Genomic DNA, 21,013 nt, shown 5'->3' on the forward strand with positions numbered 1-21,013 from the left:
AGTGGAAAGAGTGAGTGTCAGTGAAACAGATGATCTAGTTCCCGGGAAAGGAACGTTCCTATGCTCAATGCAGGGAGGTGAAAACTGGTCAGTGACACTCAAAGGTATGTTCCTTCCACGGGTCAAAGTGTGTCAAGCTGCAGAAGTCAAAGGTATGCAAGGTTGATTTTGCAGACGTCATGGTCAAAAGTTGGCTTAAACACGAGTCCAAGTGAAGTCGGCTCCAGGCCAGAAGGTGCAAGTGGTCAACATGCAATGCAGTAGTACAACTCAACACAAAGGAGCCTCTAGGGTAAAAGGCCAGAACAAAGCGGAGAAGCTAAGAGGAATGAGTCTTCAATGCATAAGTCATGGCGGGACTACAGAGGACTCCCGAGCCTACTCAAATCAGAGCAGCATGGGCAACAAATGTTAGTGAGGTGCTAACTAGGATGCCCATGTAAAGGATGGCTCTACCATCGTGTCATGATTTAAAGAATCGGCGAGTGAAGATGGCTTGCGAACCATAACACGATGGGATCGACCCTATGGCAGATGTATCGGTCAAATGGAGGCTAGTATGCATAATGCAACGGAAAAATGGTGTCCCTAACCTATATGCCAGTGAGAACACGATACCTGCCATGACGGGTCAGCAATCATGGAACCGTCTCGAACTGTCGAAAAACGTCCAAAATGTCCTGAAAAACAAACCAATCTCGACATTCCAAGCTCCCAAGTTAAAAGTCACATGAGGCCAAACAAAATAAAATTTTGAAAAAATTTTGCATTTTCAAAACTTATAAAAAGCATTTTGGACTCACCATTTTTACCATTTGAGTTTGAGAGCAAAATATTTGGAGCAAAAGGAGCAAACTTCCCACAGCCAGATTCAACCGTTCAAATTCGTCGAATACCTCCAGGTAACCCTTATACTTAGCTTGCAATTGATTGTGACAGGTTTTAAGATTTATGATTGATGTTTCACCGTTAAACTTTTGTCAAAAATTCGCTCGCGGCGTATACGCGGGTTGGTAGGATTGAACCCGCGTATATGCGAGCCCTATACGCGACTGCATGCACAGGTACCCGCGTATACGCCGCGAATCATTTTTAAACAAAAACTAACGGTTTAAAATCGATTTTTTCTCAGGATGCCTGTCACGTGGCGCGAAAGAGAGCACGCAGCGGTAGACAATGAAGTTATGAACAGTCCAGAAGCATTAGATGCACTCCGGGGATGCGGTTTGCTTAAATTTTTCAAATTGCCAAATATGAAAGCGAACACGCGATTGCTTGAGATGCTCATTGATTATTGGGATGTCGATGAGGAAGCTTTTATGATCGATCAGATGTCGCTCAGGGTAGAAGTGGAGGACATCTATTTTATCACGGGCCTTTCCCGAAGGGGAGAGGTAGTACAATCCCGGGGCAGGTCACGGAGTGCCCTCTCGATAGAGGACTATGTACAGATATACTGCCCTGGACATCCCAAGAAGGTTGGGAGCCAGATTTCCATCACACATGTGGCGAGTTTGTCACTTAGGATAATCCTGTTCACCATGGCTCGGGTGAACGGATCATCCTCTCTGCATCAGGCATCACGGCAAAACATGAGCGTGGCAGTTGACTGTCTCACTACTGTGTTCGACTGGTGTACTCCTCTTCTGGCCAACATGAAGAGCCAGCTCTCTTCTATCAGGAGGGGTCAGACTAAAAACTTTGGATATGGAAGCATCTTGTGTACTTTCTTTTTCGAGAAGGTTCTCGCACTCCGCCCCAGTGTAGCAGTTTCCATCAGCACCCCACGCGATCCACGCATGGGTCGGTGGGCTGATCTGATGAAACGTCTGGGGGTGGGGAGGTCCCAAGGACTGCCTTCGACGATGACTTCTTCACCTGGTGGGATCAAGAGATCATCGTCGTGGATGACTACCCCTATGCTGGACTGGATTTCCGAGAAGATCCTGATTTAGCGTTACCACCGAATGCAACATGGGGCGAGATTGGTAAGATTTTTTGATTTTATGATTTTTTGGATTTTTCAAATATAATGATGAATTTTGAAAAATATTTTTTGATGAGATTCAAATGACTGATATGATGATCATGTTCCAGACATTGGGCCTGTACGACCAAATGGATTCCCGCGGCATGGACGGCGTGGCCGAGGAGCCGAAGAGGCAGCTGCTGATACAGAACGGACTTTAAACAACGTCCAACGACACTTGGCGAGACTGAGCTGCTGAGTACCGATGGCCGTCATAGAGGACCTTCCTGAGGATATGCAGCGTCATGTGGTTGGGATGCCACGTGACTGGGTTCGCATCTTTCGGCGCGTGGCCAATGCTATAGTGACATACTTAGACGCTCATCCTGAGCCGAGGCATTAGATATGCCGGACATGATTACGGGCATTTGAGTCCCAATTTTGTATATTTTTTGGACACGCATATGTACACCTGAGATGTTTTATGATATATATATATATATATATATATATATATATATATATATATATACAACTTAACTTTTTGATGCTTGATTTTATTGTGATGAATGATTAATATGCCAGTCTAATGCTTGATTAGCGATAGAATCAACTAACCAATTATGAGATCTTGAAATATGCAAATAATTAATATAAGTAAATGATCTTTGCAACAACCTCACCCTTAAATACTGGCGATATAAAGATGGATCCCGTACCCGATAAATGTTATTTAATTGAGACACTATCAATTGAGAATCAAGATAAACTACCAACGAGTCGATCCCATGAGAGATTGCCTCGGATAATAAATTAATAACAGCAGTATACTCGGCCATATTGTTTGAAGCAGGACCGATGCACACGCCTCTTGATGCCATCAATTGACGAGTTGGATAATAGAGTACCCAAGCTGCGGAAGCAAGATTCCGAGTGTGCCGACTAGCACCATCGGCGAACCCAAAATAAACCAAATCATCCATCAACACCTGCCAAAGCAGACCAAAAAGTGCTGATATCAGAAAACTCTCGATGATATATGTACAAATATACATAAAATATAAAGAAGCCATTGCCTGGCCAAAACTAAGCAAAGTACTTCTTTAGGTAGAGCCCATTTCGGGGCTCCGCCAGCTTGTTTCCCTCGAAATCAATTAACTCATACGATCCTTTTTCTAAAACTCGTTTAATAATGAAAGGACCGTACCACATAGGCTTAAATTTGCCTGCCCCCAAGGCGTCCTTATCTTGGTCATAGACCAGGACAAGGTCACCTTCAGAAAAGACTCGAGGACGGACAGACTTATCATACTGCGTTTTAACCCTTTTCTTATGGGCCTCATTCATCGTGGCGGCATCTCGACGCTACTCATCGAGGTGTTCCAAGTGAATTAGGTGCTCTTCGAGACTCGAAGTCTCAGGAAGAAGCTCCACAGCCAACTTAAGAGATGGAATTTCACATTCGACCGGAAAGATAGATTCCATCCCATAAACCAACTAAAAAGGAGTAAAACCAGTAGCCGTTTTGACGGAGGTTCGGTATGCCCAAAGAGCCGAATACAACATAATGTGCCAATTGGACCGATTTTTATCGATTGTCCATTGGAGTATCGTCTTAAGAGTTTTATTGACCGCCTCGACCTGTCCATTGGCCTGAGGATAATAAGGGGACGAATGCTCCTAACGGAAACCTAATTTAAGAGCCAATTCGGACATTAGTTGATTCTGGAAATGACTGCCATGGTCAGTGACAATCTCTCTTGGGATACCGAATCTTGAGATAACCTGATTGAAAAGAAACAAAGCTGTCGTGTCACTATCGTTCTTATAAGTAGGCATGGCCTCAGCCCACTTCGTAAAGTAGTCTACAGCCACGATAATGTACTTGTGATTTGCCGCTGAAGGCGGATTACAAGTTATAAAATCAATACCCCACTTAGTAAAGGGACCGACGATGACAACGGGAAAAAGGGGAGCTGGATGCGCGCGCATCTTGCGAGTAAAAATTTGACACGGGTGACAGCGTTTTACCGCTTCCACACAGTCCTTAAAGAGTGAAGGCCAAAAATAGCCGGCACGTAAGATGCGCTGGGCTGTAGCAAGCCCTGATGGATGACCACCACAAGCTCCACTATGGCAGTCATTGAGCACAGACTCTGCTTCCTCTAAGGTTAAACAGCGCCGGAGGATTGAATCAACCCCTTGACGGTATAATGTGTCACCAATAATAACATAGTTTTTAGCCAGGTGACGTAATTTTCGACGTTCATCCTTGGAGAAAGTAGAGGGAAACTTCGAAGTCTGGAGATAAACAATGATATCTCCATACCAAGGGTCGAGTGAAGAGATGAGGAATAAATGTTCGTCGGGAAAACTTTCCTCATAAACAGTATCCTCTCCACAAGGAAGCTCAGAAATTAGCTCCGCGAAAACCATAGATTTCTTAGACTTGGCAGACAAGAACTTGAGATCGAATTCTTGTAAAATGACTATCCATCTATTATATTTGCCCCCAATCACTCGCCTACTGAGGAAAAATTGAAATGGATTGACCGTCGCTAAGACAAAAGTTTTGCGTAGCAAGATATAATGACGGAGCCTCTGGACAGCGTGGACAGCTTCCAAGGCCAACTTCTCAACCAGAGAATAGCGGAGTTCAGGACCTATTAAGCCTCGGCTCAAATAATAAATCACGTGCTCGGCAAGAGCATCGTCCTCCTGAACTAGAACCATACCAATGGTTGATTCTGCTGCAGCGAGATATAAAAGGAAGTCTCTACTATAATCTGGTGGGCTCAAAAGCGGGGCAGAGACTAATGCCTTTTTCAAAGCATCAAACGACCGCTGCGCAAAGTCGTCCCACACAAATGGAACTCCTTTTCGTAGCAAACGCATGAACCCTTTAGTGATCTCGGCATAGTTTGCTATAAACCGTCTTAAGAAATTATCCTTCCCTTGAAGACTTTGAAGTTGACGAATTGAGGACGGGGGAGGCAACTGAACTATTGCCTCAACCTTGAAGGGATCAACCCGAATCCCTTCATTGGACACTATGAACCCTAACAACCGACCGGATGTAACCGCGAAAACGCACTTGTTGGGATTCAACCGGATTTTATAAAAACGACAATGTTCAAAAACCAATCGAAGATGACTAGGATGATCAGTTCTCTTTCGAGAACGAGCAGCGAGATCATCCAAGTATGCCTCGATGACATGTTTGATGTCGTGGAAAGCGTATGACATGGCCCGCTGAAAAGTGGCTCCAGCATTTTTAAGACCAAAAGGCATCTTTCTATATGCAAAGGTACCCCAGGGACATATAAAAGATGTCTTATGTTGATCTTCAGGACGGATAGAGATTTGATTATAACCTGAAAAACCATCCATGAAGGAAAAAATTTCATTACCCGCACACTCGTCGATAATCTGATCAATGAATGGCGTGGGGTAATTGTCTTTCGGACAAGCCTTGTTTAGGTCCCTAAAATCGATGCATACTCGGATTGTTCCTTGCTTTTTTTCCATAGGGACTGGATTAGAAACCCAATCAGTAAGAGGAACAGGGTATATAAAACCTACCCTTAGCAGCTTCTCAACCTCAGCTTTGATAGTCGCTGCTTTCCTAGGGTTAACCGGCCGAAGCCTTTGACGAACCGGTTTTGCGTTTTCGTACGTCTTGATCTCATGTTGAACTATAGAAGGATCAATGCCAGGCATTTCCTCATAAGACCAAGCAAATACATCACGATATTCCTTGAATAGGTCGGTGTAAATTTGAATTTCTTCAGGGGAACACTCAATTCCGATGAAGATATTCTCGATGACGTTAGGGTCCCTAGAGATGTTTATAGGTATCGTTTTTGAAATTACCGACATATTACCTTTAGCACGAACGTGTGTTGGAGCCAAAGGGTTCGACACCGTACAAACATCACTAGTGAAGAGCTCGGAGAATCTAGATTCTACTTCCTGCAATGGAGGAAGAAAGTATGAACGATGGTGTAAGTCTTCCCAAGGTCGATCTATACCCATCATTACTTCGAGGATTGCTTCTTCAGAAGGCATAACCGAATCTAAGCAGTCCAAGGCAGAGGTAGAATCAAGGCTCCAAGCTGGGGCCACATGACCATCTAACTCCTCTTTGGAAAAAGGAGTAGAATGGTTGTCTGCAGAGTCTACGATAGACTGATATCTAAGCTCAGCTGCAGATATAGGGAATGCCATTCCATTTACTTGTCCTTCAACTAATGTGGTCGTAGGTGAAGGCAAGGTCCAAGGGTCTGAAAAATAATGAGTTCGGAAGAACTCTTCTCGAGGAGACTCCTTAGATGATGAAATAGCATTAATTTTAGCGAAAGGAGAGGGAAGATCAAATGTACCCATCAATGAGGAATACATCCCTACTCCTAAATTCTCAGCCAGCGGGCGAGGGTTATCCACTAAAGGGACAGTAGAGTCAGAGCTTGCTCGAGGATCAACTGGACAATAGTCCAATTGATCAACCTTAACGATTTTCCCCTCATGAGGAAAGCAAATAACACGAAACAGAGTCGAAACAACGGCATCCATCTCGTATACCCAGTTCCTTCCTAATAGGAGATTACAGTCTAGGTTAGCGTCTATGACCTCTACTTCAATATTGAAGACCTTTCCCCCAACACATATAGGAAAGGTCGGGATAATCCCATGCGGCTTGTGAGAATGACCATCAAATGCAATCAAGACGGTGGGTGAAGGAACAGGCGAAGGTGATCCAATAGCCTTCCAACATGACATCAACATAACGCATGTGGAAGCTCCTTCATCTACTACGGTGCGAAAAATATTGATTTTCCGGTATGTAGACTTTATTTGAAAAGCCATATGATGAGGGAGTCGCTTTTTAACATTTAACATGTCAAAAGTGAGCACTAAAGAGTTAGCTGGATCGACTGCTCCAATCGCGGAGAGTAAAGCGCTTCTCTGAGCTGGACACGACTGGAGAACCTCTAAAGCGGACATGGCGCACGGACTCTGAGCCAGATCCTCCACAATGGAGTAATTCTGGGCGGCCCTAGCATTAGGATTAATCGTCGCGTGTTTAGCGGAACCTTTCGGTATCCGTGGTATAGTCTCGACAGGGGGTCGCTCAATATGAAGGTCAGTACTTCCGGGAACAGTCTTGTCCTTGGAAGTTTCGGCTTCACCATAATCACGTGACCGAGTAGCCACATGGACGTTAGAACCCATCATGAAAACATTTGACGATTTTTCCCCTTCCTGGTTGCCCCCAGCGGAGGTTCCAGGGTTCGAACTCGCGCCAGCAAGAAGTTGCTGCCCTTGGGGAAACGGGTTGGTTAACACAGCTTGAGAACTAGAAGTCCCTTGCTATCCTAACAAGCGTTGAGCGTCTTCAATCTTAGGGCAGAGATGAGTTAGATGGTCTCCACTGCACAACTTGCATGGAAACTTGACTTTCTTTCTCGACTCATTTCTACCACCACCAGCGTTGTTGCCGGATTTATTTGCATCGGGCTTCCCATCCTGGTTCTTTTTCTTACCTCGTCCTTTCTTTTTCCCATTGGAATTTTGATTTCCTTTGGGATTATCAGATTGGACGGCATTTATTGAAGAAGTTTGGGAAGCGGGGGGATTAGACGATGTGACTTGGTTGTTAGAAGCAGTTTGCAAGGACAACTGCTGCAATTGATTCAACAAGTTCACGGTAGTTGTGTCTACTGACCCGATGATACCATCCGCGTGCGGACCTGGCTTCGACTTAGCTACATCAACCTTAGATCCAGGAGCATCTGGCAAGTACTTTTGTAGGATCCCAGACTGAGAGTAGATCAATTCTAATTGTTGGGCCCTAAAAATGGCTTGCTCCTCAGAATAGACCCCAGACATGGAGACATCCTTGGAGATCTCGGGTTGTAAAGACTTCAAAAACCACTCGAGACGGTACTCCGGAGGGATTTCGGCTTTAATGAGCCTCTTTCTCCGTCTCCATTCCTGAATATGGTCAGAAATGTGGGTTGCCTTATCCTGACGAAAGGTGGCCAAAAGTTCAGTTCCGGCATCATAGCGGACAGGCAACTGGAAGTGATTTAAGAAAATATTGGCTAAGTCAGCGAACGATGTAAAGCTGCCCCCTGGCAACTCTATATACCATTTGGCCACATTACCAGTCAAGGTGTGCTGAAAGAGTCTCAACCTAATCGAGTCATCGATAAGGGAGTTAGATGAGCACCACAAATGGAATGTGATTACATGGTCGCCTGGGTCTTCACCACTCTTCCCTTCGAATTTTGGAATGTCCGAAGGGAGTTTGGTTGGGACCGGAGGCCAGGCTGGATTGTACTTGATTGGGTCATTTGTTAACTTAGTGAGATCTGGCAAGTTTAACGTTGCCAGAAACGGAAGCCTAGGAGGACCTTGGGGATTCCACCCAGACTGGGCAGAACTCCCAAAGCTCTAAAAAGATTGTCCTAGAATTTGGGAGGCACTAGGCTGCCCGAAGTAACCAGTAGAACCAGCTGAACCAAAAGGCAAGCCTTGTGGTCCAGCAAAATTCGGAGTTTGACCAAATCCGGCCATATAACCTCCATAACCAGCAAAGTTTCCTCCTAAAGGATTGTAGGGATTTGATAACCCCTTATACGGATTCCAAGCCGAAGCAAGGGGAGGAAAACTTTGAAACATGCTAACCGTGGAGTACGGCCTATTCCCTTATTGGCCGATAAACGGATTCCCAGTTCCCGCACTACTAACCCCAAGGTTATTCCAACCTTGGAAAGGATTGTTGCTTTGTCCTACAGAAGAAAAAGGCATGGATCCTACCGTCGGGTTGGAATGTGGTATATGACCACTTCTGAAAGGAAAACCCTGGAATGAAGCCAATCCGCCCATCATGGATGTAGTGGCACTAAACGGAACCGATGGAATACCCTGTGATTGGGTGCCAAAAGGGAAGAATCCAGTACCAAAAGCATTGGTTTGGGCATTTCCACTCGTGGACGGAATGGAGGTAGACCCAACTAAAGATGTGCTAGCAAAAGATCTGAACAAGGAAGCGGAGGGGATGGAAATGGTTCCTCCCCCTTGCACCAATGTTGGGGTTTTCATAGTCGTAGCACTCATGGAAGCCATGCTTCCAGTAGTGGTCATCGATGGTAAGCGCGTAGCGTAACCTGGACTTGACGGTCTATGCGTCGGAGTCCCAACGTATTGTAATACGTCTGGATGACTAGATGGTAGTGGAGAATTTGGAGCCACTAATGACTCTGAAAGTTCTTCTACCTCTATGTTATTCTCCAGTTGAAAGAGAACTCGAGAAAGGACTGGAGTGTCCCTCTCTTGCTCAGAAGTGCCAGGCCTTGCTTGGCCGCTAATGCCCCCGAGAGGAGGATCAATCCCCGATGCGTCAACCGGCGTGGGGCGGAACCCACCGGTAGTATTGCCTCTGCGCCTTCTAGGAGAAGGCTCTAAACTTGGTGGCGAGAGACCACGAAGTCTTCGAGACCGTCTTGGAGATCGGTCAGCCACTTTGAATTTTTTGTTATGATCTAACTAAAGACTCAAAAAATTGAAAGCTAGGCCAACTAGGAGCACAGAGCACACACTATAAAGTCCCTAAAGATACAGCCAGTCAAACAACTTCCAAGTATTTCCGCTCCGGGTGATTAAGACCGGACACCAAAATATGAGAAAGTGAAATAAGGGGCCTTCCGAAGATAGTTTGGGATGATGAGGGCCCAGTCCTATCAGCGAAGGTATCAGAGGAAGTTACACTGACCTCCTAACAACAGCCTGCGCCGGTGCAAGCCCCCAAGCTTCGCAAGGGTTCCCTCCAGTAGTACTGTCGAGAGTGATGCAACGTCAACCTCAGGTGCCACGGGATTCCCCTCCACAGCCACCTGTGTAGTTCCCTAGGAGAAGCAACTATGGATACCAACTCATTGCAGAAGCCAAGCGGAACAATCGTGAGGTAAGTTCGGACAAGTAGGAGAGAGGGTATCTCTCTTCCCTGTCTTTACAGACCCTCGTGCTTAACTCCCAGATCCGGAGCTTTCCTGGTCTTCCTAACGCTAATGGATTTTCTCTCGTTATTCAGACTCCTACGTTTGATGTTTATATGGCCTTGGAGAGTTAACTCTCCACTCGCCTAATCCAAGGCCCTAAAATCCTAATCTTGTTGGTGTAACTGACTAAAACAAAAAGTTCTAGTGAATTTTAGTTAGCGCTTGATTTTATTAGGTTGTTCTTTAAGTCACAAGGTAACGGAAGTGAAACTAGTGGTGTTTTTTGACGCAAAAGAAATTAATAAAAACTTAACTACATGCACATGCACTTTTTCGTTTTTCGATGAAGAGCAATTTCTATAGGGTTCAGAGGTACTTCTAATAAAACAAAATTTTCTTTTCTTTTTGTTAATGCACACTTCACACTCACAAAAGCTAACAAAGTTACGTATGCCTAAAAGGGGATGCAAATCTATCCTAATGCAACAACTATATGTGGATGCAAGATTCAAAACTACTCTAAAAACAAAAATGAAAGTTGCTTGCTTATCAAACTTTATCTTGCCACTTAAGATGCCTAGATGGAATATGAGATGTTTCCATTCATTTCGTCTAAACACTAAAAACAAGTTCTAAGACAAACATAAAGCACTTTCACTTCTCTAAAAGGAAACCAAATGAAAAGCAAGTTCAAGAAAGCAAAACTAAGATTTTCAAAAGATTTTCTTCAAAGCAACAAACAAAAAAGTCTTTTCAAAAAATGCTCTCAACTACACTGAAACTTGTGATTGAAGAATAGGCAATTAAACACTTTTGCGAATCAACACCACTTAATGGATGAAAACCCAACAAAAATAAATGTGTTTGAAATCGCTCTTAACAATCAAAAGCAGCAATGAAAGCCTTGGCAATGAAAACCAAAAAGATCAAAAAGACAAATTCCAAGAAAGTGTCAAACAACAACTTTCGTGAAACAAAGAAGTAGATGGTCACAAAAAGCGATTTTGTGAAGCAAACAAAAAGTCACCAAAAGCAAGATTAACACAAAGATTGAATTCAATCTTCCTACCCTGATGAAACAGAGCAGCCAAGATTCCTAGCAAGAAATCTTGCGTGCTTTAGCCAAAAACGATGACGCTTGCAATCAACAAAAAACAAGACCAACACTCCTTATAATCAGAGAGAATTCAGAACGAGATGCTCGCTGTAAAACAAATAACTGATACTAGAAAATGATTGTTTCAAACTGACTCAAACCACTAGACAAACCTTCAGAGGCCAAAAAGATTTACAAATCTTGAAAATTGGAATATATACGCGACTGTACTGTAGTACAGATTGCGTGTATATGCGACTGTGTTTGAGGAAACCTGCGTATACGCGGGTTCACTCAAAGAAACAAGCGTATATACGCCTTTGTATCTAAGAAAAACAGCGTATATGAAAAGCTTCAAGAAAAATAAAAAAGACAAACTGAAGAAACTGGCAAAGCTTAAAGTTCAAGAACAGACCAGACAGTAACAGCAAGCAGACAAGGCAGCTGAGCCCTGATTGGCTTGAAAAACACCCAAACTAGGAACAACAAGAGTGTTGTCCCCAGCGGAGTCGCCAATTCTGGTAGAGGGAATTACTCCCCTAGGGCTTTTTGGGTGAAACCCTAGCAGACTGAAAGTTGTCTATTCAAAGAAACATGCATTCATACAGCCATTATGCTATTATAAGCAAATTCTATGATAAGGGTACGTACCTTCGGTCCTACGTTTGAGAAGGCCTTTAGGGTCCAAACCCTTCTTGGAGTTCCCTTCTTCTCTTTTGTCCTGCAAAACAAACAATTCAAAGAACACAGCAGTACATGGACAAAAACTTATAAAGAAACCATCTTCATGTTATAAAGAAAGGTAGTTAGTTATGAAATCCAAACAACCATTTACACATGAATTCAAAACATGAATATCATTAACATAAAGAAGATTCATTTCGGGAACCAAGACATGTGTTTCTTTTATTGTAGACAAATAAAGTACATAAAAAGGAATATGTTCACCTGAGTCACCTTCAGCAGGCTCCAAGCAAAGCTTCCTTCCGGATCCGTTCCAGCCTCAAGCCTCTAACAAAACTCCTTCCATGACTCTCTCCATGATGTCATAAATGGTGGATGAACATCAACACACAAGGAAACAAAGGTTTCCTGTACAAAATGGGGGAAGTGCAGAAGGCACAAGGGACTTCAGACCTGGTCAAGGGAAAAATCTCAGCATAATACCTTTCTCTCTATTCTCCTCTCCTTAGGCCTTCCCTTTGAGGTCTTTTTATACCATCTCCAAAGTAGTTTTTTAGTTAGGAGTTGGTTGGGAACAGTTGGGCCACGGGCACTAACAGGTGATCAACAGGTAAAACCCGCGATCTCTGCCCAAAAAGAAGGAATTTTATATTTTTTTAAGTGTTTTAATACATACACGCGGGTTGGATATACACAGACCCGCGTATACACGCGTTTAACTCAGGGCAATGTCACGTATAAGGGATAAAACACTGTTTTTTAAATTTTAGGACCAGGTCTGGAAGGAGGGGTTGCCCTAGGCCATGAGTACAGCATCACAAACCATAAGAGTGATATTTGGAGCTATAACACCCATGAGGATGATGAGCATCCACAAGGACATGATGCAGGGTGAACACTATGAAGAAAGAGTGCATAAGCATGTTGTTCAAGGCACCTAAGAGGATGTTTTGATGATAAGCACTCTGGAGGTATTGCATGGAATTTGAAACCTTTTATAAAAAAAATTATGATAAAATTCTCATTTAATTTTAATACATTAAAATTTAATTTAAAAGTACACAATCTTATGTATATATGCATATTACACATGTTGTGCAGGGCACCCATGAGGATGATGAGCATCCATGAGGACACGATGCAGGGTGAACACCATGAAGAAAGAGTGCATGAGCATGTTGTTCAAGGCACCCAAGAGGATGTTTTGGTGATGGGCACTCTGGAGGTCTTGCGTGGAATTTGAAACCTTTTATAATTTTGTTTTGATGATAAAATTCTCATTTAATTTTAATACATTAAAATTTAATTTAAAAGTACACAATCTTATGTATATAATCATATTACACATGTTGTGCAAGGCACCCATGAGGATGATGGATTGTAGATGCGAGCGAGATTCTCCTTGATGTATATTTGTGTTTGATAATCTTTTTATTATACATTTTTACCATGATATAATTTTTTTACATATTTTACCTAGAACTCTTTATTATGAATTGATCTTTAATATAAAAATTTTGGAGTTTATACATTTTGCATGATGAATCTTATAATGTTGTAGAAGATACTATGGATGTGGGTTGATACTTAGGTTTTGTCAAGTTGTTCAATGAATATTCAAAGCAATCATATATATAGTAAAATTGCACATTATAAAACATGTTAAATTTTGCATTCATGAATAGATCATCATCTTATATAGAAGAGTTAATGTGGATGTGGGTTGATACTTAAGTTTTAAAATCAAGTTGTACAAAACAAACATACTATAAAATTGCATTATAAAACATGGTACATTGTGCATGATGCACGGTTTGATACTTAAAGATTTTAGATTTAAGTTGTTCATGAATGTGAAGCAATGAAAGTAAATTTGCATTAAATAAATCATGGTACACATTTTTCATGATGAATCTTATAATGTTGTAGAAAATCTACTATGGATGTGGGTTGATACTTAGGTTTTATCAAGTTCAATGAATATTCAAAGCAATCATTTTACATTCGTGAATCAAGTATCATGTTGTAGAAGTCTAGAGCTACTATGGATGTGGGTTGATACTTAAGTTTTAAAATAAAGTTGTTCAAAGCAAACATACTATAAAATTGCATTATAAAACATGGTACATTTTGCATGATGCACGGTTTGATACTTAAAGGTTTTAGATTTAAGTTCATGAATATGAAGCAATGAAAGTAAATATGCATTTAGTTGGTACTTTGAATGGCTCACATATGTAGAGTTTTAGAACCCAACTTTTGATACCCTTTGTAATAGTTACAGCTTCCCCATACCAAATTTGAGTGATGTATGTTTGAAGTTAAATGATAAGTAGAATGCATCAAGTGATAAGTAGAATGCATAGTTAAAATGTGGATAAGTAGAATGCATCAAAATTGTGAACAAATGTAGTCACATATAAGTCACATTTTGGATGCCATTATTACCCACCAAAGTTCTCATTGATCAACCTTTGCTTGGTTGTTCTAGTTAATTTCCAACTCTTTGTTTGGTGTTAGGTTTCAAGTTATAGTTTGTGAGTTTAATCATTGTCTTTGCTTAATTTTCTTATGAAATTTTTGGAAAGAAAGTTATGCCCCAATCTTATCCATTCCATTGATATACATCCTTGATCTAAATCTCATTCCTGAGATCGACGCCATTTGAAGTATGCACCATCCTAATTATCTGATCTCCTATCCATCCCACCTATTTAACATAAACCCCTCACAATCCTATCAAGTTATGATTATTAGTACATGAAAAGACATTCATTTTCTTAGGTTTCTAGATCATAAATGCAATAGGATTGGTTCGGTTGGGGCCTTTGCATCATCAAAACCAATAAATGCACCACCAACCCCCAATTGCATTAATGTGGTGTCATTAAAACTCTTCTATCAACTAACCCCTAAAGTGTGGTATTCAAATGCTAAGTTTTCCCTCTCAATGAGACTTGACCCTATGAAGACTCCCCTTGCTCTATAATCCATTAGATCCATACTTCCCCATGTCATATAACATCCAACCCATAACCAATTTTTCTCGCCCTTTCAATAAGGCCTTCAAACAAATATAGTTGACACACCAAATTATCATTATGCTCCTTCTTCTGTTAGAGGTAATGTTATATTGATCTAGTCTATTTGCATGCAGATGTATGAAAGGTTTTTTCAGCCTAGGACTATAAAGTGTTAAAAAGCAGAGTTTGTGATTGAAAGCATAACCAATGGTGGCTTAAACCCAAAGGTTATGTTGTTGAGACATGAACAATCTTTAGTGTTTGATGGTAGACCTTAAATTGTTACAAATTGTTAGATTATTTTGAGATATTGCCTTACAGATCTAGAGTAAATTATATTATAGCATCATTATCTTTTGTTTTATAAGTAAATTTGGAGTAGTAAGTGGCCCATATACAATATATCATTGCACTTTCTCCCTCTTTTTATGAGATTTATGGTACATATATATGAGATATGTGTTTGTACAAAAGGACATTCCATCAAGCTTGTTAAATACATACATTCTAAAGTTAAAGTACCTTCTTTGTCTTAAAGTCTGTTACTATTGTATTTTTCATGAAATTTGAGAAAGCATAGAGATTGGGAATTAAATATTGCAATGTTGAATCAACTAAAGTTGCATTAATCTCAATGTGGGCCTCACTTTTGCCTTAGTAAATAATTATTTCAAATATTAATTACTATGTGTGGAACATGCATTGTTAGTTAATAGGTTCATACAATGGAGATTATGCAATGCACATATAGATGGTGTATGCACTGCATGTATAGGACAAACACACAATAAAATGCATTTTTTTTGCCTATTTAGGACACTAATTTGATTCTATCAAGATGTACAAGAGATGAAAAACATTTGAAATTGATGGTAATGAGATTTTAATAAAGTAAATAATGTCACTAAGATAGCACTAAAAATATTTGAAAAGACACAAAGATGACATAAAGAAAAAAAATGCATCGCAAACATGATAAAGTATGATCAACAACAAACAAGAAGATTGTGATGCTACATCCTTACATTATAGTAGTATTTGGGATCTTTGAATTTCCTTTTAACTTAACAACAAAGGCACCACATTAATGAAAACAATTTTATAATGCATAGTAGTAGCTAGAATGGAAATCTTAAGAGTGCATAAAAATATTTCTCAACACAATATATTAACAAGTGCTACATAGTAGCTAATACCTGCCCTTTAGTTTAAATATAGTAAAGTTGCAATTTGATATGTGGATGACAGATTTTTCAACAAATATCAGTTGTAAAACAAAATACATGTAATAAAATTAATACTTAATAAATGTAATCACATATTCTAATAATTATGAATTAAGTATTATTTTTTTGAATCTGGAAGGAAAATATGGCAGCAATAAGGGCTTGAGTACTTGCACTTTTGGATGTTATCATAAGTTAATATATATTCTTGGACCAATAGCCATAGAAAGATTGAAACTTTGGGCCATAATTTACTTTGCCAAATATTGTTTTAGCTAGTGGCTTTGGGAAAACATCGGTGACTGGCTTCCAGGCCATATGCTTCACAAATGGAGAAAATACCACTTGGGATGTAGCCCCACCTTAGTTTTTCCTCATGATTCGAGATGGGGATGTGTTGTTGCTAAAGTTGTTACTATAATTCTATCCACAAATTGGCAATGGACTTAGTAGTATATGTTTCCTTTGGAAGCCATTGTTGCAAATCATGGTAGAGACTAGGAGAATCCCAATAATATTTGACTTTGATCGAGCCTAGCTAAATCATGTTGAGGCAAACTAGTTCAAAGAGAAAAAAAGAAGAAGAGAAAAAAAAAAATGTGTTTATAGTAGTACCACTTTTTGATTTGGGGTTGATTTTAGGGTTTTAATTAACAACGTTATGAATTTTTAAAGTCATGGTTGTAGAATATTATAATTCCAACTCCTAAAAAAGGGATGATATTGAGACTACCAACTTTTTAAATGGAGGTAAAACGACTAAATGCAACTTCTAAAAAATAGAACTTTGAAGGGCTCTGATAAAATTGATAACCATGTTTAAACTTGTGATGGAATTGTTAATTAAATACATATTGTTTTGCATTACGCATTATGATTAACATAATAGTTGATTGTTTGAGGTGCGAATATCCTTGTTACTCAAATTTCTTGTCCCGCTCTATGCCAAAAAAAAACAACAACAATAATTATCATTAAATGACTTCCCACTCTATGCCAAAGAAAGATAAAAAAAAATCTCATTCGAAGTACTTCACAATACCTCTTTCACATGCTTTCTTTAAAAAAATGTCCATTATTAAGTTGGATATACTTATAATAGACCCCTCTTGTAATTGTTTATGGTAAAAATACTTTTCTATACTAAAAATTAATTTCATATTAGTTACGAGATGTAACCCACAACTTCATACCAAACGTTATAACAATGGGAGTCGTTCCAATGTCTCCTATCAAACATTAACATAATGCTTGATTATTTACATTGTAAATATCTTTATTTCTTAAAAAAAAAAAATTAATTAAAAGATATTAACCACAACTATATAATTAAATAATTTTAATATGATTTAATATTTCTTTTAAATATAGAAAAGAAATACTTGATAAAATATATTTTAATATAGTGTAGTTGTTAGTGGTCCTACTTATATTTTGGCCCATGCAGACCCAATTTATTCTTTAGTTTACAAAAGTGTTTTACTTTGAGATATCTATTTGTGAATAATTTGAAATCGAGACTAGCGACAATGCTTATTATTCATTGCTTAACCAGATAATAAGCTAATTCTTTGTTAGGATATTTCGACACATAGGAAATAGTTAAGTATAACTTGGTCTAGTGTAGAGTTAGGTAAAGTGTGTTTCTTTACTATGTACATTTGTAACTTACAATTCGAAAGTCACAATATGTTCTAGACATGAAGTGATCTGACGGTTCATTCTCTCCTCGGTATTACCAACACTTGATCCGTGGTTTAACACCTGATTGGTCCATGATCTCTATTTAAAGAACATGGAGGGTCATTTGTAGGGTGACCATTCATGAGAGAAGCTTATGTAAATTTTATTTCTTTTATTAATAAATTGCTTGAAGTGGTCGTGTTGGTTTAGGCCGTGGACTGTTTCCCTCTTTGAGGGTTTTAACCACGTCAAGAATACTGGTGTATTGATCTGTGATATGTTTGTGAGCGGTGTCCTTTAGTGTTATATCTGAGGAACTTACCCTGTAAATTCTTATATGGTATCAGAGCTATTTGAAGGTCGCATCCGTTGGTGATCTAAATCCAAAGCCGGTACAAGCGCATGCGACTGTCGTTTCCTAGATCTACTATTTCTGACTGCTTTCACGCCGAGAGGAGTACTCTATTGTGTTAGGAGAATCTGTTCCAGTGAGAAACCCCTTTTGTTTCACGCGAAAAGGTTTCTGGTAGCCCTAGCTACGTCATTTTTAAAATCTGGAGGTATACAGTGTTTATTTGCAGTTTGAGTTATTCATCTCTCTGTTTATTTCAGTTTATTTAGCTCTCTGTTTTTTTTATTACCGGATCTATACCTTTCATTTTTGTGTATGCTCTTTGCCCTGCGACTCTGTGCGATCTTGACAAATCAGGAAAAGAAATGAAGGATTTTTCTCATGCGTATGTTATTTTCCGCCGTGCCTTAGTGTGATCTCGAAAATAAAAAACATTGAGGAAAATATTTAGTTTCTGGCGAAAGCTAACTTCAAGCCACAAGGTATGGTTTTTTTTGTATGTCCATGTTGGGCTGTGTGGTTTTTTTTTGTATGAAAAAAAAATAAAATAAAATAAAATAAAAATTTTGAAGTAAGCACGCACCCCCAAAGCTTCAGTGATTAAAAAAAAAAAAAAAAACTTTCCTCTTTTCCAAAATTTACTAACTTTTTAAACTAGCTCACTTGGTCCAAAGTTACTTTATGAGAATAGAGGTATTCAGTTCAAGTCTTTCTTTTTGTTGAGTTACTTTTTCAAAAAGCACATGTAACTTATGTTTTAAAGTTACTTTATGTAAAAGTATTCTCACCTATTATAAAAAGTGAGTCACTTATAATTCTAAAAGTTTCTTTATCTTTTATTTAAGTTACAATTTAGTGGGTATCTCATAAAGTACCATTGTAAAAGTGACTTTCATTTATTTATAAAAGTGGGTCACATAAAAAAAAATTAAAGTGAGTTAATTAAATTAAGTTTGGAAAAGGGGGAAGGGATTTTTTTTAATATAACATTATCACTCACTTTTGCACATTCACGCACTTCGTCGGCATCATCAACACCTTTTCTTCAAAAAGCCATAACTTCTTCATCCGGAAGCCGTTTTCAGAGCCGTTTTTTTTCATCGGCCTAATTTTTCGAGATCTTTCCATTGGAACACTTAGTTTCAGCATTTACAGCTTCAATTTTTGTTAAAATGGAAAATCCATGACAAGTTATTCTTGATAGCACCAACAACTGCAAATGGTGGTCCTACATTGTGTATTTACTTAGAAGTAAAGTTCTTTACAGAATAGCCTTGGGCCAAGAAACTAAACCTAAAGATGAAGATAAGGCAGCCAAATGGGAAAATAGGCAAGATCAAGCACGTGGGTTAATAAGGATGTCTATTTCTCCACATCTTAGATTCCATATCGCAGAACTTGATACCCCTAATGAAGCAATGAAACAGCTCACTAAAGTTTTTGGAATTAAAAATGGAATTAAAGCCCATCAACTCGAAAATGAGTTGCTTACGTTGGACCCAAATAATTTTTCTTCCATTGAAGATTTTTTGTCCAAATTCAAGACCCTTAGACTTCTCTTGGAAGGTGTTAAAGTTAAGAAAGAAGATAGGAGCCTTATCTATTCCATTCTTACTAAATTGGGACAAGCCTACTCTGTGTTTGTTTCCACCTTCCATTCTACTAGAGAAGCCTTCATTTCTCAAGGACAAGACTACAAGTCCCCCTCTTTTGATGCCTTTTGTGATTCTTTAATAAGAGAAGAAGAAAAACTCTTACATCTTGGTCTTCTTAATCTTGGAAACTCTTCTAAGAAAGCGTTAGCCACCCAACATCAACCAGACTCAAAGAATCCTAAGAAGCAGTATCCTAAAAAGAATGGTCCTAAACCAAACAAGGGTCATAAGCAATTACAGTCTCAAAATGAAAAATCAATTCAACAAAATGATAAGGCAAATAAAAACGAAGGGAAGAAGACTGATAGACATTGCGACTTTTGTAATCGAAATGGCCACTTACAATCCAAATGCTTTAAGAAGATAGAAGCCTTGGAAGCAACAATGAAGAAGCATAACATCCATTTGGAGCACTCTTCAACTTCAACTTCATCTTCAGGAATTGCACTTTCTGCATGTGGTTTTCAAGCATCTCGGTCTGGTTATGCACTAAATGTATCTCCTTCTTCTCATTCTCATGAGTGGCTCATTGATTCTCGAGCTTCTTATCACATGGTCAAAAACAAAGCCGTGTTTTCTTCTTTAAATGATTGTAACACCAAAAATATATATGTTGGTGATGATAGATCTCTTAGTGTTGTAGGGACTAGAACTATTCATCTAGACAATGGTCAATTTAATGATGTATTATGTGTTCCAACCTTATCCTGCAACCTTCTATCTGTATATCAGATTACTCATTCAGGTGAAGGTAAAATCGTTGAATTTTCACCTCATGATGTTGTAATTAAGGACCTAAGAGATCCTAGACAGATTTTAGCTATTGGCATTGTTAATGATTCTACAAGGTTGTATAAGTTTAACAACTTTGGGTCATCAACTCTTCCCCTGGTATTTGTTGCTCATAGTGATGAAGTGAGCAAACTTTGGCATGAGCGATTTGGTCACTTAAACTATCGCTCCCTTCAAAATATATGTAAATAAAATATGGTGACAAGCCTTCCTATGGTATCTTGCAGAGATGGTGTTTATTCTAGATGTGTACTCAAAAAACATCATCGAGATAGTTTTGAAAAACATGCCTCTTGGCACGCCTCATCCCCTTTACAGCTTGTGCATAGTGATTTATGTGGTCCACTTCCAGTTGTTTCATTCTCTGGCTACAAGTATTTTTTAACATTCATTGATGATTTCTCCAGACGCACTTAGGTATACTTCTTAAAACTCAAGAGTGAAGTATTTAACATTTTCTTGGCCTTTAAGGCCTTTGTTGAGAAACAATCTTGACATCAAATTCTTAAGCTAAGATCTGATAATGGCGG

Source organism: Pinus tabuliformis, chromosome J, assembly GCF_031772625.1.
Source record: "Pinus tabuliformis cultivar Carrire ecotype Pingquan chromosome J, CPIR1, whole genome shotgun sequence".
In the NCBI taxonomy this organism is placed as follows: Eukaryota; Viridiplantae; Streptophyta; class Pinopsida; order Pinales; family Pinaceae; genus Pinus; species Pinus tabuliformis.